The 27,092-nt window shown below is 47.6% G+C and overlaps 1 protein-coding gene across 3 annotated transcripts in view; it reads right to left on the reverse strand.

Moving 5' to 3' along the window:
• col8a2 (collagen, type VIII, alpha 2) overlaps positions 1 to 27,092 on the reverse strand; it is a 62,981-nt gene that overhangs the window by 13,953 nt on the left and 21,936 nt on the right. Inside the window, exon 2 of one of the 3 annotated variants that reach the window (XM_019867771.1) lies at positions 13,761 to 13,927. The gene's annotated coding sequence lies outside the window, so the exon portion shown is untranslated. Of the gene's footprint in view, positions 1 to 5,312; positions 5,543 to 13,760; positions 14,494 to 27,092 lie in introns of those variants that run through there. The other 2 variants (XM_019867770.1, XM_019867772.1) reach the window with 2 other exon arrangements.

The following is a 27,092-nucleotide window of genomic DNA, read 5'->3' on the forward strand; positions in this document are numbered from 1 at the left end:
TGAGGTGCGTTGGAGATCAAAAAAAAAATCGAGAAACTCCATCAATGGCTTCTCGGTGCATATTTTGAAAAATTGCTCTCAATATTTTACTGCAAGCGCAAAGATGTGCACATATGCGACAGCCGTAAACCCGAAACGATCGGGACAAACGGGCTGCAGAAGTTGACAAGTGTAACCTCGAAACAATGAGGACATAATGAGCTGCAGAAGTGTCTGGTTTTCTTGCCAGAATGTCATATTTCAATGCAATTCATCTGTGAAAGCCGGGGGGGCGGGGGGGAGGAAAAGGAGTTTCATGACAACAAAACACCCATAATTGTGCTGCTTTCAATGAACTCGCTCCACTTGTTTACCTGCCTCGTGGAACTCTTGCAGCGCCGCCAAGAGCCGATGAAAGAAAAAAAAATGCACGTTCAACTTCTCCAAGGCCAGACACGCTAATAACCTGCTCGTTACGCGCATTGAACGGCAGACACTGGGAAGGGGGGGGAAAGCAGGGGATAAATGAGATCTTTATTCAAACGCCTTAATCAAACCATCAATGCTGGAATGTAATTTGGAGGCAAACGATGGGGCTGAGTGCATATATTGACTTCTGACCTGGCAGCCTCCGGGGTTGAGCGGGCGGGTGGGGGCGTTCTTGAGTGTCTGGAATTAGCGCAGATTGATCGGCCCTCACCTAGATAATCACCACACCAAAGGGAACACGGCAAGAAAACGACTTGGCAGCTGAACACGACGAAAAGATTGGTGGGAAAAATATTCCGAGAAGAACTCAACTCACGCCGCATGCTGTACTCGAAGCGAAGTCGCACATTGCTGAACGCGGGCGGAAATGCGGAGCAACTCGTCAAGCTCTGGTGTCTTAATTGACAGGGCTTAGCAAAATGTCGCGTTTGAAATGGCAACTATTCCGACGGGAATATTGTTGCACGTTCTGCTTCGATACAAATTTGGAAAAGGAAGTACTTTTAGAAGGGTCCTTTAAAAAGTTCAAGGGCATTAGACTGAGGGTTGAAAGCACGTAGGAGGGCTAAAATGATATAAAAACGTTTTTTTTTTCTTAATACGGTCTCTCTCTATACCCCCGATTTTCACGTCTTCCAGCAAACACCTCCATTTGTCTCCTATATGCACCCTTGCACTTTTTCGACATCTCGGCCACTTTCTTCCCACATTAGCAACTCTGTCGTTCATATCAAAGAGAGGCAAAAGATTAAAGTCAGGGGTGAAGAGAAGAGTTCGCTCCCTCCAGCACGAAGCGGAAGGCTGATCCCGGGAGTTATTCACCTCTCGGCGCGCAGCCTCCTCGGCTGCGGTGACCGAAGGCAGCTGCGAAACAAAGCCAAGGCGTTTGTTTCCTCTCGTGCACGTTGACACGTTCATCATCCAACGCAACTTGGCAGGCGCTCCGCCCGGCGTTTGATGCGAAACATATTCACCTCAATCTTCTGTTATCCATTTACAGCTCATGCTCAAACATCCCGGGATGGATTTAAAGGTCTGCGCCTGGGAGGAATGTGACCCTCAAGCACTGTAAAAACAAGCAACGGATAAGCTTCCCTTTGAACCTGCCGCCTTTGCTCCCGCTTCACACCTCTCTGCGGCCACCTGCCCATCCGCTTAGCACCTGTCACTCAAACGGTGCCCCACTCAGCCGAGATCGCAGCGCTACCCGTCAAGCCGTTGGAGTGGTCACTCCCGGGGAGTGTGTTTGCTAGCCCTGTCACTCTTCGTTGCCCGTGCGCACTCTTGACCACAAACACAAAATAAGGGGATTTTTACGAGGATCTTTGCGGATAGGGTAGTAAATATTAATTTTTATAAGATTGGGAAGGACACTCACTTCCTCCTTGGCTGAGTTTAAGAAGTTAATCCAGATGACGCGATGGAGAATGACTCACCGGTCTTTGTGTTTATTGCACAGATGCCACTCCAAGTGGGGAAGCATTCCAATTCCCTTTTATGAGAAGTGTTCAGCGGATTCATCAAGAATTTCAGAAGCAGAACAAGAAAAAAATTGGAAAAATCTGTTGCATTTCTAGACACGGTGAACAAATATTTGGTTTGCGTAGTCAATCCCTGACCACGAATGGGGAGCTCGTTGGGCAATTGCGATGGTGCCCTGAGATATGAGTTCGATTCGTACTGTTAGCATGCTTGCATGCCAAAACGCGTATCTCCAATCATCTCGAACCATGAAAATGAATGTATCCATTTCAACTTCTCCCCCTCCGAACTCTTGCCAAAACAACAATTTTTGTACTGTGGTTTTTACGGCAGCGTATGGCAGTTCTGGAGTATACATGGAGACTCCCACCACAGCAGCTCAGCCCATCCACGTGCAGCATCACAGCAGAATGCTGATGCACCATGTTGACTTTGAACTCTGGGCTCCACGAATTGACCGCAGTGTTACCTCAGAGCTCAATTCCATGAGCATTTCTTCCACGTATTTGCAACCGATGCCATTCGGTGATGGATAGACCAGTAGCATTATTTTTAAATCTATCCTACGCGGCTGACCGGGAACTCGTGTAACATGTTGAGGATCGGCGTATTATGTTCTCTGTGCTGCCGAGCAGAGTGTTTTTGAATGAGCTGCAGCTGTTTGATGCTCTTGTGAGGGAGTCCAGTCAGAAGACCATGACCAGCATCGAGTCGACTGGCGATAAAAGCACGGGGAAGTTTCTCCTGCTCCGCTTGGAGCTCGCAAGCCTTTAATCGAGATCAGGTCACTCTTATCTCAAGCTTTCGATTGGAGTCGGCTTCAATTATGAAGAGTATTCTTCTTCAAAAGCAACTTCGGTTCAGTTAGAGGCTTCCAAAAACAAATCATCATTGAATTCTCCGTCAACGCTCGATAATCAGTAACTGGGGTGAGCACACGCGCGCACGGCAGAGTAAACAGCTTTTCCTGGATGAAACTTCGGCATGTCCACACTGAGGAGGGAGATGACGTTGACGTTTGAGCCTCTGCTAGAGCAATCATCTTGTTCCTCCAACCTGCTGTTCAATGGAAATCCTCGGCCTTGGCCAAACTACACGGACTGATTTAGGTATGAACCTGCGAACGTCCACCAAAATACTTTTCATCGGATCGAAGCAACCCCTGCGTCAAAAGCGCCGGAGCCACATCCCGTATGTCGCCGAGGTTCATCTGCCACCTCACGTTATGTCATGCCAATGTTAAACACCGCGCATGGACGGACCCGTGCGAGTACGTGCATGAGTCAGCGTGTGTTTATTGTCACAGGAGCAGCAAAAAAACGTAAGCGCTCTTCTCAGCTGCGAGTTGTTTTTTTAAGCCTCCGGCAGGTTTCTGCATTACTCCTGATGAAACTTGATGTGGGATTCAAACTGCTACCAGATGGAGAGCTTGTGACAGTAACTTTCCAGTTGAACAATGCCAGCGTGCGATAACTTGATCAAAACACGACGAGGTGACCCCAGCCGAAAACAGGGCACATACAGAAACGGACAGCCGTACAACCGAACGACAGTCCCAAGATCGAGACAAAATGACGGGCAAGAGGATTGAAAGGCAACAAAAAGCTACTGCGCAGTCCATTATGTAATACATTTCCGCCGAGAGCGCAAAATCACGGCTAAATTTGGATTCTCGGGGAGACAACGTGTCCACCAACGGATGGTGTGGTGTCATAACCAAGACATGGAAGCTCCAGTCTGGAATCTCTCTATGTTTGGGCAGCCTGCAGGTCGACTTCGGCGAAAGGGGATGAACAAATTCCTCGCGCAAAAAAATAACGTAGGGGGCAGAAGGCATGCACTCGATCGAGGAAGCTTTTGGCGAAGGAGTTGTTGCTCCATGTTGGGTCTGTTGGAGATGGATACACGGCAACCACAAATTGTGAGGGCCCGGTCAATTAGAGCTCATGAGTTTTAAATGGGCTGTAAAACCTAGGAAAGGGTTTTGTCTGATTGAGTGCGCGGCTGGATATGTACTGACGGGCATGTGCGCGCATATATTTGCATCACAGATCTGAAAAGGGGAAATCCATTTCATGTATTATAATTCATTGGGCTCGCAACATGGGTTACATATCTGCAGCGTATTGTCTCCAAGTCGATACAAGATCGTTACGCAAGCTCCAGAGGCGGATGGAAGGCCGGATATCACGCTGAAGAATCTCGAAGAGTCACGTCGGAAAGATGCTGAGGTTTTACCGACGTCTCAGACACCCGGCTCCGCATTTGCGCTCACACAGCTCTGTTAACACAAAGCCGGGCCTGCGCGCTATGAGAATTGTGTTGTTTTTTTTCGCAGGCCCTCAGCGGAGAGCAGTACAAATAGACCCAAATGCCGGCATAACAGTTGCGGGAATGCAAGGAGGCATAAGTGGTTGTTGGGCTTGGGTGAGGATTTGAGGCTGACGGATAAACTCGCCCCGGCGTTGTTGTGAACGCGTTCGTCACGCTGTCGGCGTCGCCGAGTGTGTTGCCGTTGTCGCTCGCATGTAGAAGCAAAAAATAAATAAATAAAACATGAAATGAATATGATGTTTTTAAATGCTACATATGAGATCTCCATACACAGCAAGCTAGCATGCATATGCACGTGAGAAGATACACGCCTCTCTCAAGGACAAGCGACACCACTGCATTAAGCAGTACCTCGTTCAATTGTTGTGGTCCATCGGAAGACCTGGACTGACGGCCGAACCGAAGTATTTTCCTAGCGAGCTACTGCAAAAGACAATTGGCAAGAAGATACTGCTACGGATTTGTATCATTCTTTTCGCAGTAAATCCCTTCCCCAGACTGCAACCATCCTCCCTCGCAAAAGAAAAAGAACGAGATGAATAAACACATCATTTCAAGCAAGTCTCTTACTACAACGACATACGCGGGCCCCCGCCTCGCCTTACCTGACCTGCCCCCGTGTCTCCCCTTGGAGAATGCGCAGCGATGTCTGCGGTTTCTATTATGATGACTAAAAAGCACTTTTGCTCTTTCAACGATGGGCGCTGTTGTCCGCTCCCGACTTGTGTGCATATTTGTCAACGTGCAAGTGTTTATGTGCAAATGTGCGGCGGTTCCAGCCCAGGTTTCCGTCGAGCGTGCCAAATATCTTTCGCCGAGCCACACAAAGCTCCCCACCCTACCCCAAAGCTCTTGATGTTCACCACGACTCCCACATGGGTCGCACTCCTCTTTCGCTCGCCTGCGTCCGCACTATGGGAACAACAGAACTGCCCTCTCAAATGCATAAGCTAACTGCTACAATTAGCTTATCACATAAACACAGATGTGTAATCAAGTCTAGACTGATAGAGGAGACAAAGGCCTACCATCTGGCTTGACGTGAGGATCTTGCCAATTCTGATTTTCTTGTGAGCTGTTTTCTTGTTCTGCCGAGCAGATGATTCGGCCCCGAAAATATCCCCTTCCATTATTTTGTCTGCTTGTCTGAGGTGTCTGCATATGGTCACTACTCATGCAGTTTTGCGAGGACAGCAGCGTCCACTCCTAGAGAAAAATGCATCGACGGATCGAATGATGAAGGCGCGGCTATCCAGCCCTTCATTTTCCGACATTCATCCTGAATGATACACAGAAAAATATCGTGATGGACTTTCTCCAATTGGAACTTGAAGCAATTTCAAGCCTTCCCATCAGAAGCAGTTGGACCGCCCGCAAGTAAAATGATGAGCAATAGCCGCTTTGAGACTTCCATGACCTCTTGTTATCACTGCTACCGGAGAGGCGCCTTTTAGATTAAAAAAAGAGAGAGAAAAAACATTTGGGAGGAGCGGAATTGTGCAAGGGAACATTGAGAACCACCAGTAGGAGAAAAGTCTTTGCTAACTATGGTTTGATCATTAGGCCGGCCGGGAAAGTAAGCAAACCAACAAAAAAAATACAATTAAAGCTCTGGCCACCAGATGGCATCATTGTATCCCTTTTGGAGGAGTTCACCAATGCGTAAACTCCGAAAACATGGCGGTATTGAAACTCGGACTACCACTGAAGTGCAACGTGATCCTACGCAATTTCAACTCAAATAATGACTGCGCTTAAATAGATTTTTCCATATTTCACGTCGTTCATTTTCCATTTGCCGATTTTGCTTACAATGAACACCTTAACAACGTCAGCTTTATTTTCACGACCACAAAAATCGTGAAAAGGACTTTGTGACAATGGACCGTGGGAAGCTAACTGCCCGCCGAGACTTTGCTTATGAACAAAATGCACAGCGCGGGATTCCTCTCCGTTCTTTGCAACGCTACTGATCGACTCGGTACATTGCTGTACTTCCTGCCGTAACTCACGGAGGCACGGCGCGGTCCTGAGCACATGCTCAGAAAGCACATCGGGTAAACGGAAGCAAATCTCGCTGTCTGAAGGCTGAAATTGTCTCTCACATTGGAGAGGGAGTCTCCCGGACATCGGCGGCACTGGCCGTTGCCAATGGCGTGTGACGTTTGCTTTTTTTTTTTGCTTCATATTCACGTATTTGTAATTGGCATGTTTACACCGTCATACACGGTCATGATTTTACATCAGTAAATATTCATACTGTAGTATACATCGCAGTTGGCGGCCATTTTATTGGAAACGGTTACAAAAAAGTACCGGTATGACGTCCAGATTCGTGATGTCCCTCGAGGTACGTTTAACGAGGTTTGACTGCCTTTGAGTATTTTTTTCCTGACAACGTTTGAAAATAGATGCATGCACTTTCGACTCCTTATTTGGTCAAAATAGGCTTGCTACTTTTTTGGCGGATAATGGCACATTGGAAAAATGACATCAATAACGAGGGGTCAAGCCAACTGCAGTTGAGCTCTCGATTGATTGAGCTCTTGGGGTCTGATAAGGTGGAAAAAGCACGGACAGCAGACACATCGAGTAAAGAAAATTGTTTGCTGTTGTCAGCTCCAGGAACGATTTATGGCAAATGCATTTGAAAAGCACCAGTTTCCAGAGTTGAACTATTCTAGAACTAATCTGGACTTCATTCTAGGGTGGGTATGATTCATTTTTTCATTTCAATCAATGTGACAAGAAAACTCGACTCAGCGTCTAGCATGAGGCTGGAACCGGCAGCCTTTCATCTGTCCCAGCATTTGGGTCACATCCTTTTTACCGAGGATGGAACAGACATGTTATATCCCTCTTCCTCCTCCTCTTCTTCTTTCCAATCACAATATCCGGGTGATGGAAGACAGTGACTGGAGGACAATGACTGGATCTCGTTTTTGCAAAAACCGATGGAGGAAAACAATGTTGTCGGATAAACCGCACAACATAAATTCAGGCGTGTTGACTCAAATGTTTTCTTTGAGCTCTTCAAAGCTCGCCAGGTTTCGCTTCGGGCCAGAAATGAATGACAACAAAAGTTGAGCTGATTGCTGCAAGCTTTGAGGCATTAACTGAGCTTATTGCAAAACGGGCCGGGTGTTCTCAGAGCGGTTAACAAAGAATTCCAAGAGCAGAATCCATGGCAAAGTAGAAAGCAAAGCAGTTGTGTGTCTGGGAGCAAACAGACGGTCCGTGCATGTTTCTGTTGTCTACCGCTCAAGTGGTCGGGCCCGATCAAAGGCGCCACATGGTTCTCGACAAATTGAACGCTCCTCCCACCGAGTTTATTTTCTCCCCTTTTCACTCTTCGGCCGCCTTCCTTGAATCTTGAACTTCTTCCTTCCTCTGTCTCCCAAGACACCCCCAGCGTCGTCCTTAAGACATTTTCCGACTTTCCGCCCCAGTTGAATCCTCTCCAAACCTCACGCAGATATTTCCAATCTCTCCGTCGCACTGTCACCACATGTCGGGAAGACCTCGCGTTTGTGTGCATTCGACCTCCTTTTGGGAGCGGTCCAGCTCAGGCGTTGTCGGCCTCCAGGCCCGGTCCAGACTGGGGATCCAACCTGAGCCCACGGTTCGGAAATGACCGCTTCCCCGCTTCAAATTGGCAATGAGGCAATGCAGCAGGGCAGGAGAGTGAGCCGAATTGGAAAGCGAGCGTGCGCCGCCATCTGCTAGCCACGTGAAAGCGTGTCATCGTTGACTACAAGCCCACCGGTCCAGAAATGGTTTGAAAATTTCGCATCAAATGGAGGGTCTTGTTTTGTTTATTATGACGATTTGCCTCCTCTAATTCTGCAACTCATCATTTAAGCCGTCTGCCGACATCGTTCCCACGAGATCTGGTCTCGCCCAAGTTCACTGAGACAATTCCATGCAACTAAGCTCAAAAGATCATCTTACACCGTCTATTCTTCCAAGTAGATTCTGCACATAGGCACAAAGATTCCATCCGACTAGCAAAGACGCTACGTTTCATCTCTGACTCCCGTCAGTCGGTCACAACCATCCGTGATAGCGTCTAATTCGCAGCGATAAATATTCTCGGTGTATAACGCAGTCCGTCATTTTTTTTTTCCTCTCCATCTTATTGTTTCACAGCTTTTCTGCTGATTACAGGAAATGATTGAAAGAAAAGCTGCAAACAAACAAAAAAAAATAAAGAACTGGTAGTGTTACACACCGCCTAATGCCAAGGAAGGTTGCGCAATCAAACATGTTGCTCAACAGGCTCAGTCTGCACAGAAAGGGTTTAGTTTGTAAGCCAAGGCCTTTCAAACACAGTCCCGGACAACTAACACCCTGCACTGAACAATCATGGGATATCGCAAGGTCTACGGCTAAAATGGCGGCTTTTCTTCAGTTGTCAAAGTTGTTCGGCGACTCGTTTTAACGTGGGGGCCACACTTCAAAATTGCAGAAACCGCCGCTTAATAGGTTCTGACAAATCTGTATTTTCAGAAGAAATACCGCACAACTTGTCCTGGCTCACTTGAAAGAATGAATTGCCTTGTATTCATTCCTTGGAACGGAGTCAAGTTGAACTTGTGATGTTTATCTGGGCAGAAGTGGACAAACTGTGTTCGTTGGTTTAGAGGGCGGAGCGTTGGCACATCACAAACCAGGGGTGGTGGGAGCTTGGAGTTACCCACTACAAGCCACCAATGTCTATCGTTTCAATCGTTTCGGAGGACGCCCGATTCCTTTACTTGACTTTTGCTTGGATTTTTACTTGCTTCCAGCTCCAGTTCGCCGCTTGTGTGCCAGACCGACCGGGACTCGGAGCCGTTTGTCTCCATCATACTCATTTGAAGTTTGACTTTCGTTGGCTGTGTTTGACTCATGGAAGCTCAATGAGCTTCAGACAGCGCCAAAGATTCATATGAGTCGCTTGGACGTCGACTTTGAAAACTTTGTCTTTCATCTTTCTCCGTTTTATGAGCGGCAGGTTTGCGGCATGACTGCCCGGAACCTCGAGGGACCCCCTCCCGCCCCCTCTTCCCGGCATTCGACGGGCTGCCACCCAGTCGCAGTCGTGTCAGCGTCGCTTGGAGGACATCCACTTTTAACCCCCCCCGGGCTGTTCTCTGACCTTGAGTTGTACTTATTTCTACCCTGACTAATTGATGCATTTCATTCATCTGTGGTCTGAACTGTTCCGATAGCGGAAGTTCGAAAAAATCAGACACAGGTACAACATTTGATTTGTTTTGACCTGCAGTGTGATCGAAACTTTGAAAAACACCCCCAACTGCTACACCTCTCTCTCTTTCTATCGGACTGCTTAAGATTGAAAAGTCAGGACCAGATCCCTGATGACTGTGGTTAAGCCGCAAAGCCAATGGAAGAAATAGATCGATCAAGTTTTGACCGGATCTGAATTTGTCCCTTGATATAACGTTTACTTTCATCTTCCTAAAGGCCCGGCAGCCGTGACGTTTCAGCGTATAACACAAATGTCCCTCTGACACTCATCCGCTGCCGAAATAAAAAGCCTTTCTTTCAATGATTCTAACACGGGAATAACTCTTCTGACGTGATTTTCTTGTTTTAACAAACGGCTTCTTATGAGTGTAAATCAGGCTCAGACTTTAACAAAAACAAAGTCTGGAGCATTTCAAATGGTCCCGAAAGAGCTCTTTCCAATTCCTAACCCGCTGACCCATCTCCAGACGGATACGTTCGACCCTGTATCCAAAGCGAAAAAATAAAAATAAACATATGGCTTGCGAAATACGTCGGAACATGATGAAAAGACAGACCGTATACGTTTCAAACTCAAGTATTGACCCCTGTTACGACTTGGCCCGCAGTCCTGCCATAAACTCTTTCCAGCCACTGAAGTGAGAAAGCCAAACAAACCTACCTGTGTGTATTTTACCCGCGCTCATTTGCGCGGCCACCTGAACGCCAAAGCCAAAATGCGCACTTGATTTATTCATCCCAGCACCGCGGCCACCCGAATTGCGTAAAGTTGAGTCCACGGCCAAGCGTCAATCAAACAATCTCATATGATGATGCCCGTTTTTCACGACTGTGATTAGTGTGTGTGTGTGTGTGGGGGGGGGGGCGGGGGGGGGGTGATATGATTTCCACAACTCCCACAAACCTCAACCTCAGTGGGCAAACACACAATGTCACATCTCATTAACTAGGAACAACACTTTTGCTGGAAGGGTTTTCTTCCAGACATACCGTCGGAAAAAGTCTCAAGATTTGGGTCTGGGAATTATTGCTCAATATGCTTGTTTTGACCAAAAGCAATGTCTGGCACCAAAAATCCTTTTTTTTTTTTTTTTTTTTTTTGGTTGGTTCCACCTGAGAGCAGGATTCGGCCTGTTGTCTGTAAATCTGGATGGAAAGATTGTGAAGACGTGTGGCTTGAAGTCAAGAAATGGTGAACAAAGCAACGATGAAAGTCTTCCACTTTTTTCCTGCTTCCGTCTGCTACGCAAGGCCCGTGATAAGCTTCACAGAGCGTGTCGACAAGTTCCCCTTTTGGGTGCGAGCGCCTGTAAAGACAGAGTCGATGGGAGACGGGGAGAGGAACAACAAGTCTGTCTCGTATTTGCTGCCAACTCAGTGGAAAAATTTCCTTTTGTCCACGCTTATGAGAAAATGACAAAGAGCGGCCATGTTAACAGATAAAATAGACACAGTGGAACCTAAAAAATAAAAAAACAAAGGCCCCAACCACAGTGGAAATCCACAAGCCTCTTACAAGGGTCTGTTATTGCCACAAGAGGGCAGCAAAGGACTTTTTTCTATTAGACAAGGGTATGGTCGGACTAAATGACGCTCGTGCCCCTCACTCACTTCAGTGTAGATCGTTGGCCCCCAGATGACATAAAATGGCACGCAAAGCAATATGGGACTTGGCCTCACTTTGCAATCTGCCAGCAGACAAACGTTCAACACAATAATGACAACACTACCTCTCAAACTATTTTTTTTTTCTTCGAGGTAAACCAGCCCTCTCCAGAACAAGCGAGTAGTTTGACTTTATTTGATCGCTTGTCGTTTGCGTCTCTTTATCAGCAATGCAAAGTTAAGCGAACAACTATTAAAAATATAGTCGGATGGATTCAAACTACAAAATACATCTCCACAGACGCCATTCTCTAAAAAAACAAAAAAAAAACAAAACAAAACAAATTCAGACGATTGAGCCTGAATGCTGCAGTCCAGGCTTTGATCGAGTCCAGTGCCTGCTTAATGTTCCACCACCCAGCCGAGCCATGATTCCAGAGCAGTGTCGGCCATAGAATGGAATTAAAGGTTGTGCAGAATAAAGAGTTGCAGGCATTCATGTGGCTGCAATTCTGTCAGGAAAACGCATTGAGCCAACGCGTGAGCCTTGGCCAGGGTTGTGAAAGCGGGAACATGTTTTCACTCTTGTGGATGGGCGCGTGCGTCTAAGTGCACGCACGTGTGTGTTTCTCTACGTGTGAAAGACGTTTGTGTCGGCCGGGAAATGAAACGGCATCCCATTGGAGGATGTAGAAATGCTAATAGGGTCATTATCATAACACTACAGTGAGTCAATCTCCCGTCAGTGTTTGGTAATGCCCCACGAGTCTTCTGGGGGGAAATGGACAGAAAATGACTTCGGTACTTGAGTCTCTTTGCTGAGATTGATGGAGGAACTCCCGTCCATCCGTTTGGAATTTTAGGAGCGTCGACAGGCTCCAAACGAAGCATGCAACTCATTTTCAAATCTGCTTAAGGCCTTGCAACCACTAGAGGGCCACCAAGAGCAATTAACAGGCCTCAGAGATGGTGGGCTTACTATTGAGAAAGAACAAAGTCACAAAAATAAGAAATATATTGAATGAGGTATTTGCTTGATATTGTCGTCATTTAATTTCATAGATCAAAGTAATATGATTTGTTCATGCACTCTATTGTTGCTCTTACCCGCAGAGATCGAGGGCCCTGCCATCAAATTCAGGCTTCAGGCCCCGACCTCGGCTCTTCAACATGCCCCCGTTTGTCTGGGGAAGACTTAAGACATTGCCTCCTTGTGGCCAAAAGTTGCAAAGTACTTCTAATTATTTTACGATCAAGTTCTCACTTTGTCCGACAAAAGCGGACATTTTTTGAGGCTTCTTTTGCCCAGACATCACTTAAACGTGTTGTGGCCTATGAGGGGTTGCGTGCGTTGGAGTCAGCTGCATGTAAAAGAGCGCAAATGGGAGAGAGCGACTTCATCTGGGCAAAACGTGCGCCTGCACGGTTACGATTGGCCGCCCTGCATTCAGGGCGATGATTGCGCGAGTAGTCAGTTAAGCCTGTGTGGAACACATTTGAGAACATGCAAAGGATACGGCACTATACTCCAGAGGTGTTTCTGGGATGAAGCAGGTGAGTATCAGCAAAAAAAAAAAAACAACAACCTCAATATTCTGAACAAATGCAACTGAGGCTCTGAAGCGTTTTTCGACTGCACCAAAACTTGATTTCCACATGGAGAATCCGGAGTTGACTGTGTCATCTAAAGGCACGCAAGACACAGGCGCACATCCAGACGAAACAGATCGACGCTGCCAATTGTTTTTTGGGAAATCAGAACTTGAGTCCACTCACTTTTCCAGGGCCGTCCCCTTTCTGTTACTCTCATTCTACACTTCTCTCCACAATCACGCTTGTGCACTCAAATAAAAACTTAGCCAATATGCATATATATATTCATGCCTGGCATGATGTTTTTTTTTTTCTTTTCCTCTTTAATTTTGCCCAGCTGCGCCTCTCAAACGCTTTCGGGACACCTGAGAAGTCGACGGCTGCAATAGACGGATGTCGTTTCAGTGGAATGCGGTGGCGCTTGCCAGCGGCATCGCGGAGGATGCAGGGAATCAAGCCGTCTTGAAAAAGAGGAGAGCCAAAAGAAAACTTGGGCCGTGTGCGCCTGGCATATTCCTTCACCTGGCTTTGTCGGTCAGGCCAAGGAGATAGCAATCCACACGATGGAATCAAAGGTCAGGCAGGCGCGCAGTCAACTTCACAGATCCAAATGGAGCCCGTTTTACACCCGATTGGGCATCATCAGTACGCGCGTGTGCACGCGGCAGTGCGACCCCCTCCAGTTCCGATTCAAAAGTGAATCCAAACCAAGCGCAGAGACGGGAAAATGACTTTCGTCAGGTCATTGAAAGCACAATGTCCACAGAAGCTCCTTTTCTTAAAGTGAACCCTCTTAATCTTTCAGTTATTATTTGGTGAAGTAGTTTAGGGCCGCGGAGATTTATGTCGGTCCCATGACTAACGTCTGCTTCTTATTTTCGTGTCCTCCCCCTACCCCCCCTTCCTGATCACTCCTTCTGTTTCTTTTGGCCTGGCCACCGCGGCCACATGTGATGAAGTGAGAGACGGCAGCTGACAGCGCAAAGAGAGTAAGGCGAGGGCGAGATGGGGCAGGTCGGCTTTACCTTTGTCTCCTCAGAGTGTCCAGCGGCAGGAGGGCAGCGCCGGGGTCGGTGCGATCTTCAGGTGGGTCTTCTATTCTACCTCCCTCCTTCAGCCACGTGTGTCTCCCATGGGATGGGGTGGCATCAGATGTTCAATGGAGCCCCCCAAGAAAGAGGAGTGATGGCACCTTCAACCGGTCCAGTGAAGAAGAAGGAAAAAAGAAAAGAAAATGAATTGAAGCGCAGGTGCCCTTTTTCGAGTTCAGTCAGTCTCCGGAAAAAAAATACAAAATTCAGTCCGTGCGCTTCTGGGCAAAATGAGAATTTGATGGGATTTCAATGGAGGGGGAAAAAAAAGGAGAGGGGAGAATCCTCTCTGTGCCCTGTTGGAGCGCTCCGGACGCAGGTCTGGGGAGCACCTTCCCAATCTACGCACTGCCGTGCTCCAGGGTGGAAAGTAGGAGGGAGCGGGTTTTCGGGAGGGAGAGAGAGGGAGCAAAAGTGCAGTGAGAGTCTGCTAATCAGGCGGTCAGGTAGTCGGCAATGTCTGTGGAGCTAAAGGTCCGAGCAGGGCGCACTCCCACTTCCAGGATTTATATCCGGGGGCCGCGCATCTCGTTGGACCAATCTCCCTGGCTTCCTCCTCGATCCCTCTCCCACAGGCTCATTTGGGGAAAAGACAGACAGGATTGTTCGCCGGGTTCACCCCCTTCGTACAAAAAGCAAGTGTCTGCGTGCCGACGGAGAAAGGGAGTGTGCGGGATGGGGTGGGGTAGCGGCCCCGCGTCAAGGGGTGGGGTAGCGTTTAGAGGAGGGTGAAAGGAAAAGAAGCAAAATGTTTTGCCTCGGTCCACTTCAACCACACCGCCCTCCCCCCCGCCCCCCCCTCAAGAAATCATCAAAAATACTTCGATTTTGGCACTCAGGGAACCCTGACATGTTAATCCTAAAATCTCCCACAAAAACTTTCTTTTTCCTTCTCCTTTGCCTGCAGCTCCAATGGGCAATTAATAATCTCCCCGCATGACATAACGCTGGGAACCGCAACGCGCACACAAGGGCTTTGTTGTTTTCCTGTTACAGACCGCTGCCTTTTGTGTATAATCGTTACATGATATCGAAATCACCCGAGCGTTGCAATTCACATTCGACAGCCCCCCCTCCCCCGCCCGCCCCCCTCGGCTATTCATTGCATCCATCGGATTTTACATTGAGAACATGCCAGGTGCTTCGTCAACCCCATCAACATCCAATCATTGCAATTTCCAGCCAGCGTGCCACGAGAGATCGTCAGGTGTACTGCTGATCCAATTTCACGAAATGGGCCCGAAAATGATTTCCCATACTTAGTCTATCTATGCCGATGACATGTCGTGACAGGTGAAATTATTCGACGCTCTTCCACCAGATGACACAAGGTCAATAATAACCCCGCGTATCTTCTTTTTGCCACATATCTGGTGGGTGGAGAAGGGCAAGATGCTGAAAATTTTCTCGAAACAATTTATTTCGAGAATCTGAGTTACAAAGATTCATTTGTAATCCGGCCTCGGAGGAAAGGACCCACTGGATTTCCGACTGGAGGCGCTGAGTAAAGTATGAAGGCCTGTGTTGTACCCAATCAAACATTTTTTGATTGGGTTGATGTCAGTTTTCAGTTCCTAATAAAATTTTCCCCCCCCAAAAAAATCATCCAAGCAGGCCTTTGCTTTCCGGGGAACAGAAAAGAGTCTGCATCTCCTCTACAATGTACCGCTCATGCGTTGGAGTCAACCACTCTTTACCGTGTACTCCAACAACCATTAAAATGCAAATTGGGCAACTTTTCCTGACATGAGAATTTGAGGCTCCAGCAGGTACTCAAGAGCATATTTGGATAATGGGGCCCACTTTTCCCAAGTATAATTCGGGTACAATTTAAAGAGGCATATTTTCTTTCACTCTCTTTTGGTCGCGGAGTGATTAAAATTGCCACGTCGTGTTATTGACAGAGCCATGTGTACCATACTTGCACAAAACCGCCATTGTTTGACGTTGGGAACAAAAACGCCCCAAAAATTTGCAAATGGAGCTGACTCAATTGAATAATCTGAAACCGAATAAGCTCTAGCCCGCCGTGTCTGTGAGCGAGAGCCGCGTCGCGCTCACTGAATAGTTCTCTGAACATGGAAAGGGTGGAGTGACCAGATGCCCGGTGATGATGTCATCAATAGGAGCCTGTGTGGCTTTCAGGCCCGCCATTCATTCATCCCGGGGTGTGTGTTTCTGCGTGAACAAGTAGGACCTTATTGTTAGGCGAGGAGGCAAAATTGGAAATCACAAAAAAAAAAAAAAAAAAAAGCAGTCTATCAACAGGGCTTTCACAGCACACAGTGCCCTCCCGCTGTCCCGTTACTTTAACAAGGTGAAACATTCCCGAAAGTTCGGAGTGTAAACAAACAGCCTGGCAAACCGTGACGTTGCATCACACAGACTTTCCCCTTGATATTGGCGAAGGCTCTCCCGAAATAAGCCATGAAAGGCAAGTTGGCGTAACCGATCCGCTCCACACCCACCCAACATAGGCCTGCTATGTTTTAACATGTGGGTGGGGGAGTCTGTTCCCGTCAAAGCGGTGTGTGTGCATGTCCACGGTTGGTTTAGGGGTGCAGCGGGCGTGTTTTCCTGAGGTGAGCGCTTGCGGTGTGTTGAAAGGCGGTTTGTGAGATTGATTAGAAATCGCTTTCGGGTTGTAATGCGACCTTGTTTACCTCAATCTCACTGTGAGGAGAGGATTGTATGCGGGTAATTGACATAATAGGGTCTGATTTAAAACATCTACGACGGAAAAAAAATAAAATAAATACATACAATTCCAGATCCCTCACTTGTCAGTAAGGGGCCCCATTCCTAATGCAACGTGGTTCACGTTGAATTCAAGCTTTGGGAGGTCAAAGTTGAAAGTTCACATGAGGACAGCAGGCGCTCCTCTTTTCTCTTTGCCACTTTCCCAAAGAGACATTTTCTCTCAGGTGATGAGGTTCACCTTTGTCTCTTCTAACCTCTCCAAGGAATGCCAGGCATTCACACGTGCACAAAAGGGGAATGGAATTCCTGAGAGCGGGAGGACGGCGACGGTGGCGCATAAAACAAGGCGAGAGAGAGGAGTAAAAAGACGGCGCTCGGTGGACAGGCAGCAAAAGAACGACAGAGGATGGGCACGGCGGCATTGGGAAGGCCATTTTATGCCGTCGATAAAAAATGGGGAGCTTTCCAAAACAAAAAGTTTCAGCTGGCACGGCGGTGGTGGAGAGCATGGGCCATCATTTGAAAAATGCAAATCAGAGATGAAGAAAGTTCAGGATTGTACGTGGTTTGCCACGTATTTGTTTGGATGTAGGAGCATGTGCGCCCCCCCCCACTCCTCCCGCCTCTGAGATTCCAATTTTCGAATCACCGCAAAACTCATCGCAGACAATCTCGCTCCAGGAAGCAGCACACACTCGGGCCTACGGTCACATATCTTGTTCCCAGGCTCCAAAAGTCTTTCCTAACAACGTGAGGCCGTTGCGAGAGCACAGTCAAAGCTTTGCTGCGCCGAGGAAATGATGAGTTCCAAAAATGGCGCCACTTTCAGTGGTGCGTACAAACACAAGCACTTTTCTCGACTGCAATTTCCCCAGCGACGAAGCGAATTGATCTCCACGAGGGAAAGATAATTCCAGCCCAAACGAGTTGAGACAATTGTAAACGTGAGCTGAATCTGTCTGCGTTTCACACGGCCCAGATTTCCCATGTCCGAGCTCAAGATGTGCAAACCAGCAATGATTAGTTTAGCAGGATTGAGTGAAGCAATCGCGTAGGCTGCAGCGGCCGTGAGTGAGACTGACACCCCGCCCCGAAAAAAAAAATAGCAGCGATTTTAAAACAAACGCCTCGGTGTCAATGGGAATGAAAATAAAAAGGAGACAGAAACAGGAGTTGGAGATTTGCAGGAGGCAGACATGCATCCGTTGAAAGCATTCGGAATTCGACACCATTTTTTCAAGTGCTCTTGCTGCCAGAAGGGGGAGACAAAAGTTCCATATTGTGCGGTCAACTCATGAGCAAATCACCAAAAACATGTTTAGTAATCACAAAAGTTGGGAACAGATTTAATGACGCAGACATGGATTCGCACACCCGCCTCACAATTCTGGGGTCAGGGCTTTGAATCTCAACTGCGGCCTTACTGGTTGCGGTTTGTGTGGAGGATGGAGTTGCTTGAAATTCCCCATCCTTTGTTGGTCAAAACAATTCCAGGAGCAAGAATCTCACCGTCATGGGTGACAAAAGGACCCGGACGAGCAATCCTCCCTTAATTTCAGAAAAAAAAAAGCCAGCAAGAGAGAAACTCGAGACAAAATGTGAGGTACAATTAAAGCGAGCCACCCAAAAACTTTGTGGGAAATAAATTCCGGGCATAGGCACCCTTGGCGAGATTTATTAAGTCAAATGAGAAACTATCAAAAGAAACAGACTGTTGGAAATAAATGAATCAAATTTTATTTTAAAAAAAATATATAGATGCAATCTTCTTCCCTGACCTTTGCCCCTTGGGTTCACACTAAGCAGCGTCCCCTTGTGGCTGTTTTGTGAAGCGCCTCACCGCCGTCCTCTCATGGCTGCTTTTGTATGGACGGCCCTGCTACATCGAGCCACTTGACTTCATGCCGACCTCTTGTCTTACTTGTTTGTGACTCGAAAGAGACGCGGGGGCGCATCAAGCTTCTCCTCCTGAGCTTGTCTCACACACACACACGCACACACACACATACACACATACACACACGCACACACACGCACGCTAAGTGTAACTGGCGGCTTCCGATTTATGACGCGACGCTAACCTTGATGCTCACAGGAACCTCCTCCCTAACGCAGCTTTTTCCACATGTCCCACCGCCGCCCACCGTCACTGAGCCACAAGGTAAGTGAGATATTGCGCTGCGGTCACCTCAAAGTCATATTAGCCACTTCACATTTTGAACGTGCATTTCGAAAGTCCAGAAGAATGTGCCATGTGCAAAATCGCACACAGCCGACTGGCTGAGAAAGACGTCAGAGGTGATCGTTTTTTTCTTCCTTGATCACGCCGGCCAAAAAAAAGAGGGAACAAAGTGACCTTGTTGGGCGAGGGCGGGAATTAGCCATCAAACATTGGCCGCAGTGGCCTATACCAGGTGCAGTTTCATCCGTGACGCGCTCTGAAAAGTGTGCCATCATTCACCTCGACTTATTTGGACGCAGCAGAAAAGCCGGGATGGAACAAAGATGGAAAACGCGTCCGTACGTTAAACAGGCTGTCGAAATGGAACAGAAGGAAATAGGAGGCTGTCAACCAGGGAACCGCATATGACGCTTGACGCAAAACTCTCACATATATCCAAGCGAGGGAGCGGCAATGTTGTTGTTTTTTTTTTAGGCATTCGACCAACTTCAAGTTGTGCCACTAAATGTCGAATATTTTCAGTCCGTGGTAGCTTCTCATTTGCCTTGATTAGCGGTGGGCTGTTTGGTACATTTTTGTCGGCTATTTGCATCACTTAAGAGACAACCAGCGGCACATACGAGGTCAGCGTAAGCTCTGTTTGGCGGCCGTCCGCGCTGTACTTGAGCGAGCGCCCTTCGAGTTTTTTCACGTCACGCCGACTTCTTTGGGGAGGCCTGGAGATGCGGGTCTTTATGCGAAAGAAAACAGACGAGAGCGCGCCTTCAGCTTTTCCTTGCACCGAGAGAGACGTGGCAGAAAAATAAAGACCTCTGAACTATACAAACACGTTAGCATCAAAACCGCTGCACGGACCACCCACGGAGGCATCAAGTTGGAGACGCTCATCAAAACCAAATTCTTGGATTGGGTTGCGAGCAGATAACGAGCATACCTTGCGTGGATGGAGACAGATGGGCTCCAAGAACAGCTTTATGAGACATGACCAAAAGGCCAAAGTGAAGAAATTGAGCTTTACTCCCACTCGGGTCTTTGTGTGCCATTTTGACATTTCGCTTGCTCGGCTAACGTTTGATTTCATTTCTTTTTGTTTTTCGTCACCTTGGTGAAAAGCTTTCACCACTAAAGAGTGGTGAGAAGGAAGGAAAACTTTACTTTTACTGAAGTAAATGTTTCAAAGGAATACTTGTCATTTTACCAGTCTGTATCTTTACATCCAAGTGGATCCGCCACATTCTCGTCACAGCATCACGACTGCGAAAAGATGAATCCGTTCCAGTCCTTTCTGGACCGTGGCTCCAAATCCAACACGGAACCCAGGGACGCTCATCCCTCCAGCAATTAGCGCCTTCTTCGATTGCAGCCGCCCGCCGCGAGTGCCTGAGCGCCGAGACATTTGCCGCCTCTCTGTTTGTACACTCTCAGGAGTTGATCTTCACGAGATGCCGGCTAAAGGACGTGTAGATTTCCCGCTTTGACTCGAGCGTCTTTTCTTTCCTGAGACAGACATCCAAACATTATTGTTGGAGCGGCGGCCCGGAGCTCGTACGAGACAAGGTCAGAATTTCTGTCAGCTGTGCAGGTGCGGCAAACGCGTGTTCAGGAAAAAGATGCAGAGAGAGGGTCGGTCTTGGCGGTGAAAATGATGAGAAAATAAACAAGGGGGGGATTATGAGGCGCGTCTTGGAAAAGGGAGAGTGTTCAAATGACTGACAAAGGGAGGCTTTGAATGACTTCTCTTTAGTCATGCGCTGACAGTACGCTGCACATTTATCATTCATCTGTCATCGGAAAAAAAATAAAAACAAAAACAACAACGTCCAGTCGAGCCCAAATTTCTTCCTACCCGAGTGGAAATTGTATGTAAAGGATCAAAGGTAGACCTTCTTCACGTAATCGTTCCGTCATTCGCGCTTCGATCTTTGAAAGAAACAAAGCAAAGATCTTGAATCTTAGATGAGTGCCCTCGGCAAACGCGAACGGGGGGAGCCTCTTTGTACTTAACCCCGGCTGCAATTTGTCTTATCTCGGAACTGATGTCGCGTGCGTCGGTACCTTTCGCTGCGTTAGATAACCGCATACGCTGCCCGATGATACCAATCGGCAAATCCAGCCGACATGGAAACGTTTGGCCTGTCGGTTGAGTCGGAGGACGGGCAGGGTGAAAGGTCACCTCGCCGGCTCGGGGCGCTCGTCGAAGACCCCGAGAGCTTCGCTTGCTTTCTTTGTTTCTGCAGCCGTGATCTCGCACGGACGTCCTCGTGAGGACTTTCCATTTTTTGTGTTTTGTCCTGAAGCTTCTGTGACCCAAGTCTCAGCGAGAATCATCTCGGGCGTTTTACCTTGATCCTATGTTACAGCGGTCATAAGACTCTGAATCGAATCCTAGCGCGGACATTTTAATGTCTGAGATGATGATACAGTCCCATTTGAATTTCGCCACGGAGCAGTAATAACAATTCGAAAAAACAAACAAACAAACGAGCATCACGTGCGGCGTATGAAGCCCTTGTCAAATCGGCTTGATCCAGTGTCGCTTTGATTGACTTACACGATGTTTATCTGGAAAGAGACAACAAAGTTCAGTGCAACGCGTTTTAGGGGCCAATTTGCATCTACGAGAAGGGCCAGACGAGAATGTCACGCTCAACTCAGCATTCAGCAGCTTCACAGGGTGAAAATCGGTGGAGGAAAAAACAATCGCGGTACATGTGCCTTCTATTAGGTCGGCGTACGTGAGATCCCTTCAATCGCGTCTCCTGCCTGACCTTCTGTTTCGACATCTTTCGCATTCTCCTCACCAGCCTTCTCACCCTTCATCGGCTACATATTTCTGACGCTCGAGTGTGTGTGTTTGAGGTTGAGCCCTCAACCCAACCGGCGGGCTGTGGTTCCCTCCTAAACAATTCACATGAAGCTGGCTGGGAAGACATTCCTTCCATGTAGGGAATTTTTGGCACCGAGGGCCCGTAAATGCAGAAATCATAAACGAAAGGTCCCGGCCTAATCACATCCCATGGCGCTCTGTGAGCTCCTCTATCCAAACCTCCACCTCTTTCCTCCGCGAGGAGTTCGTAACTCCGAGAGGCCAATCGTGTCTTTTCCATTCTTGGATAGGAGAAAGCAGTTATTTTGTTCGCACGCAGCCCTTGCGAGAAGGTGCGAGAAAGGTAGGAGGCGAATACACAAGCTCGAGTCAAGTAGCGAGCCGTCCTTCGGTGGGCTTGGACAGAAAAAAAAAACATGGATCCAGATGTCAAGTGCACACCCTCCCTTTCCAGGGACAGATTGTGGCAAAATTAGCCCCCGAGAAAGCCTCTCACGTTCCATCTGCCCGACATGCCCGGCGCACAACTGTTATTAACATGAGTCCGGCGTGATCGGATCCAAAATGGCTAGCTTTTAAGTACATGTGTTCACAGCTGGCACGGGCGTCTCAACATGAGTCTCGAGTGACCACTTGCGATCGGATCTCGCCCCCATGCAAATAAACACGGCCGGAGGCGGCCGAGGCACTTCGCGTGCCTGCAAATTTAAATAAGAGCAAAGAAAAACAGCGCAGACTGGGGCTGCAAAATAAACCAAAACATTTTATGCACTTTGATATATTTGCATCAGCTGTGGACAAAAAAAAAATCCACTCTTTGGCTCATGTTTTCACTGTCAATATCTGCAATGTTTTAATAAGATGCATTTGCCGCTTGGACTTCTTGCCCCTCGCGGTCAGGATCAATCTATGCACTTTCGCAAGTAATTGTGGACCTGCCCTAAAAATGTTGACATTCATACTTTAACCCATAAATATATCACAACCTGTGATCTCAAAACCTCACCTCAAACTTCTCTTACAATACTCAACTTCAAAATGAACGGCTTTCAAATGATGTCCTTTGGATAAAATGCGCAGACGGTGCGAAGACATGTAACATCATTCTGACTTTCCCATTTTTCTGGTGGCATCTTGTGACAACTTGAGGCATCAGCCCAGCAGCGGTAGCGTAATCTAGCAACCAATGTTCTTGACCAGTTTTGCTTCAAGTCGACCAGCTTGGCGCACTGGAACGCCGTGCCCCCCCCACCTTGGTCCTATTTATTGCATCAAAGACTGCGCAGGTCAATCTTTAACACCGTTTTTCAAATATGTTGAGAGTATGTAATTAACCCCTGCGTTTAAAGTAGATGATGTAGATAAATAGATGTCATGTTGGTACAAAAATTCCGAACCATGTCTTGCTGTTTTATTGCCTTTCTTTTAGGTATTTATACCACAAACGGCAACTTATAGGTCATTTTGAAATGGTGAATGGCAGTTTAAAATGACTCGGAACGACTGATTTTATGAATGTTGTGAAAGTGGCACTCTCCTGGGTTGGGTTTCCAAAAGGAAACGGCCAATCCGAGGACCGGTGAAAAATTGCTTGAGCAAAACAATGGCGATCTTGGATTTCGCGTGCATGGAACGATATCGACATTAAGCACAATATTATTGTTGGCCCCGGGAAGCCAATCACGATTTCTCTCACGCACGCATTAGAGTATGGTAAGTGTGCAAACTTCCCCCGCCACCCTCTCCCCAACATATCAGCATTTCTTACCACTTCCCGATCCAGTATTAGGCCAGAGAGGCGGTGGGAATTCAAGTGCTGAGGGGAAAGGACGACGATGCCGATCAACCTGCTAACCACATCGGAAGGCCGATGGCTATTGGACAACTCTTATGTCGGGCACCCCTTGGAGGAATCCAGCATGCAAACAAATCACGATGATGGATAAAACCGTTGCAATCTTATATCGTATCGGCCCGTGCCAAAGTAGCCAATAAATGGACCAAAAGCAACATTGGATCAGCCCGGCTCACAATCCTTCCAGACTTCCCATTCCTGTCTCTGGCACTTTGTCACAAGCATGTTGATCCCACCGAGGCGCGTCTCCACAAAAACAGCTGTATCTTTTGAAAACACCACTCATTTCTTCAAACAATGGAAAAGTGACATTTTTAGCACCCGGGAGTGTTCCGCGGCCCATTTCAAGGCTTGATTTAAGAGGTTGATTCCAACAGATGCTCGCGTCTTACGCAATATTGCCGCTCGCTTCCATCCACTCGGTAGCTGCCGTGCGTCACGTCATCGAGTGCCATTTGAACTTTGAACTATTGACTCGCGAGGCAGAGAAGACGACGTCTTGAGAAGCGGCCAACCGCCATCGCTGCCCTCTCACCTATCTCCTGGCCGTGTTTTTTTTTTTTTTCCCCCCTCCTCCCCGAATAACAGGAGCACACAAGAACGTGGAGTAATCTGTCTGGGCCAGCGTGCGGGGTTATGCATGGGCTCATGTTGAGGCCAGCCTAATCACCTTTCGGATCAGCCAGGAGAACAGAGGAGACTGTACCTTTTATCCCAAACCAAAGTCAACAAGGCAGGATTCCTGGGAAGCATTGCAGACATTCTTGAAAGCAGAAAAGGAGGGAAGAAAAGAAAAGAGCCATTGACCCTGCTCTCCTAAATTTCGGGGCTTGACGAAGGAGAGAAAGAGAAGAGCGCCCGGAAAGGAGAAACTTGGCGATGCGGTGTTACGACGGAACACGCGGCACCTCCAAATCCACAACTAAGTCCGCACCTTCCATTCTTTCTCGGCCTAAACGGACTCCGCGAGCGGCCTCCTATTTGGTGTCGGGTCCAATCGTGCGCTGTTGACCCGAGGTAATAAATTACTGCCTTCGCTTGGTGTTGTTTGCACAGATGGACCACCTCCTTCAAAACTGGCCACCCTTTTTGCCGGTGCTATTTCCTCTCTCCCCGTTCGCCCGGGCTATCGCATGCTCTACAAACACCGTCACTCAATGAACACGCCAAGCACAGCAACGCTCCTGGAAGACTTGTGAATGTGTGACTTATTTTCCCTCGGCATGGCCCAAATTTATACCCGTTGAGATTTACGCCAGTCATTTTACACATACTGTACGTCCAAATATATCCGCTCGTTTCTCATAACCGTTATGGATTGCGCACCGTCATCTCACACTCAAATAAAGGATGGCCGTAAAGCACGGTCCGGTTAGGCTTAGCCCGTGATCGATTTTTTTTTTTTCTTTTCGGGTATCTTTATCTTACTTGAGTATTGACTTACATTTGAAAACTCTTATCCGCTACGACTTCTTATCTTCTAGTACGTACTCTGTCAAAGACTTCAACAGAGCGGAACTCGACCATAGGTGAGATCTTGATTGAGACCTTGGGAGTCTTACAAGGTGCAAAAGCGGGGAAAGCATGGAGTCAAGCGATCCAGGGAAACATGGACGGTGACGACAACAGTTTGAGAGAAGCAAAATATTCCCCGTCTTTTTGAAAAGAAGGGTTTGGATATCAGCTCCGGGATTGATGTTGGCCTCGGACCAGAACAAAATCTCCCCAAAACATGTGGGGAAAATGTTTTATGGTCTACTGAATCCAAGGTTGACCATTTTCGACATCATTTCAAAAAGTATGTTTGTCACAAACAAAACATTCCTCATCACCAAAAGAACGCCGTATCTTGCTTTGAGGCTGCAAAAGGGCAGCCTAGGACAAGGGGGAAAGGAATTATGAACAGTCCAAAGTAGCAGTCAGCGTGAGCACACAAGCGCCAGATAAAAGTCAGGAAAAAAAAAAAAAAGCCCATTCGATGATCTGAAATTCATTTGGAATGACGGTAATCGCACGCATTTAAAATGGAGGCAGATGGGCAGTCACACGCCAAAAACATTCACAGCAGGCTAATGAGCACTCGAAATTGCCCCGGGGGGGTGAGTGTGAGCGCGAATGGTTCTTCGTCTATGTGGGGCAACCAGTCGAGGGCGGACCCCGCCGACTGCCCCCAAGACGGCTCGGCGCGACCCTCGTGAGGAAAAAGCGCATTCGAAAATGGAGAAATAATATTCATCGTTCCATTTTCGAATCCGTTCACGAGCAAAATATTTTTATAACAACCAACTCGTAAACCTGCCGAAAGTCAATAAAATCCATCCGTGCGTCCATCCATCCCAGAGATTCATGTTTCAATCAAGTACTCCACCGCTGACTTGGGACATGACGAACAGTCTTGGGGCCCAAGCAGCGTGAAACAAGCTGGAAATAGAACGTGAAATACGAAACCTTTCACAGGGATGCGCGTGTTCTTGCAGCTTGGCATTCCCATATGGAGTTCGATTCATGTTCGAAAAAACACCAAAACGTCGGGAACATTCTGGCTCGTCATCAGTGCTGCGATTCGAAGAAAAAGCCAAAGAAATAGCACCGACAACCCCAGCGGTCGAGAGAAAGCAAAGCCGAGAGTGGGACCGCTGCAGACATTTTGGCCAGAGACGTCAGTGAGGAATCAGTGAATAATTTGCCGTGTTTCTTTGTGGTGGGAACAGCATGGGCTGGAGACTTGAGCCAGAGCCCACAATGTCTAGCCTGAAAGGTTCTCTCATTAGAAAGATTGGAGCACTCCGCCTCATGGGAACCGCGGCGCTCATGTAAGTCCTGGGAACGCGCAAGCTTTTAAGGCCGGCGCAGGTACTGTATATCATGGGGAGTTTGCCGTTTGACTGCTGCCCGTCTAGCATCATTCCTTTGAGGCATTGGAGGTGCTTTGGTGAAGGTTTAGCTCGGCATGCCTCGGAGAAGCGCGTCTCATCCCGTCGTGTTTGAAAGCGTCTGAGGACATCCGGTGTCACACAAGCCCGATCTCAGCGCAGTTTCCAGGGCCAGAAATGTCCTTTTTTGAATAATTATATAATGTAATATGATATATTAATATTATTGGGGGGGGGTAGTTTATGACTTTCATGGAGCCAAGCTTCGACGCTTTGCTATAGATAGAGAAAGCAAAACCTAATTATGCAAGGAGGCAAAAAAAAAGAAGGATTTTTATATTTAAAATGGTAGTTTACAATCATCCCCCGCCCCCAAAAAAAATCACTTTCATCATTTTGTTAAAGCTGTCTGTCTGAGTTTTAAAAAATAATTGAAAAATTACATTCAAACCGATCACATTTTGTCATCATCTACATTGATTAGGATAGAAGCATTTGTTATATACTGCATACAAGTAGAATCGATGCTATGCTAAGTTGCTTGTTAGATGCTGATAGTGAGTGCATTATTATGATTATTATGAATAGTGCAGGCGCTCGTGGGCAAACGCCAACGTAAGCGGTCTGGGCGCTTTGCGATGACGTCTTTGCCGACGGAAAACCAAACACGTTCTTCAAAAGAACCTGTTAAGCACCAACTAAGCACAGCGCTAGCCCTGGCGCCAGATGAGCAGCAAGTTTTTTTTTTGGGGGGGTGGGGGGGTGGAAAAAGGGTAACAGAGACGTTCATAGTATTTTAAACTGAAAAAGAGCAAAACCAATTGTAATG

This window comes from Hippocampus comes, unplaced genomic scaffold, assembly GCF_001891065.2.
Source record: "Hippocampus comes isolate QL1 unplaced genomic scaffold, H_comes_QL1_v1.1 scaffold207, whole genome shotgun sequence".
In the NCBI taxonomy this organism is placed as follows: Eukaryota; Metazoa; Chordata; class Actinopteri; order Syngnathiformes; family Syngnathidae; genus Hippocampus; species Hippocampus comes.